Raw genomic sequence first — 1,162 nt, 5'->3', positions numbered from 1 at the left:
TTTATGAAGAACCCTGCCTAAAAAGTTTTTATAGTAACAGGAATAAGAGGCTATGAAAACAATATTGGATATTATCATTGCCTCCCAAAATTTGACAGCAAAACTCTATCACTAAAGAAACCACATGCTTCGAACAAAGAAGTTAAAAGAATTGATGTGGAACTAACCTCCAAACCCTCCCTAGTTCTCATAAAATTGGAAGGTCCTATGGAAGTTGACAAGGAGAAAAAAAAAACCAGAACTTCTGCCTACTTGTAAAGCTTTAGAACCATGACAATGACTGATGTGGTAAGATCTCCCCCGTGGTGCTATAGGGACACTTACATCCTAGGGAAACCCAACAACTGTCAGTTAGGTCATAGACCTGCTCAGGATATGGTAATTCATGCCCACTACTATAAACCTAGCCAACTACCCATGGATGGAGAGGTCTGAGGCCCCAGAAGAGAGCCTACTACTGCCATTTTCCTAAATTAATATAGTTTAACCGTGTTCTAAATTTTTATCCTCATACCCACAGATACATGTAGCTTTTAACCCTCACCAAAGAAGTGTCTTTCTTTGCAGGGGAGGCTGATACATATATCTACAACTGCTCAAAGTACCAAGAACAAATGACTTAAGAGCTCAGATCTCAGTACATCAACATCTACAGCATAACTTCCAATGTAAAACTCAGGGAACATGACAGAAGAAGACAGCAAGATTATAAGTGCAAGAAGGCAAGAAGATCATATCTTCTAGACTTGACAGGAATGCTCCACCCATGAAATCTCAGCAAAATGGTTCCATAAACAAGATCTGTATAATGAACACATCAATCAACATTCCAGTGTGGTTGGGGGAAATTTCACAAGGCTACATGAAGGACTACAGGTTATTAATGGCTGCTGAGAGAGGGAGAACCTGTTTTCTCTGGGGATCAACTCCCCTGATGGCTAACTAATCCCAAGTGGTGAGCCTTTATCATATGTACAAATGAGCAATGGTAAATGAACTTAGTAAGTTTGTGTAAGAGGGAGTGCATGTGTATGTGTGCACATGTGCACGCAAGTGCACATACACATGTGTGTGTGTGTATGTGGCAATAATAGAAAAGAGGTCATACTTTGAGAGGAGCTGGATAGAACAGTGGAAGATTTGGAGGGCAAGGGATGGAAAT

The sequence above is a fragment of the Arvicola amphibius genome, chromosome 15 (genome assembly GCF_903992535.2).
Source record: "Arvicola amphibius chromosome 15, mArvAmp1.2, whole genome shotgun sequence".
NCBI classification, from domain to species: domain Eukaryota; kingdom Metazoa; phylum Chordata; class Mammalia; order Rodentia; family Cricetidae; genus Arvicola; species Arvicola amphibius.
Note: the sequence above shows the minus strand (reverse complement) of the source record.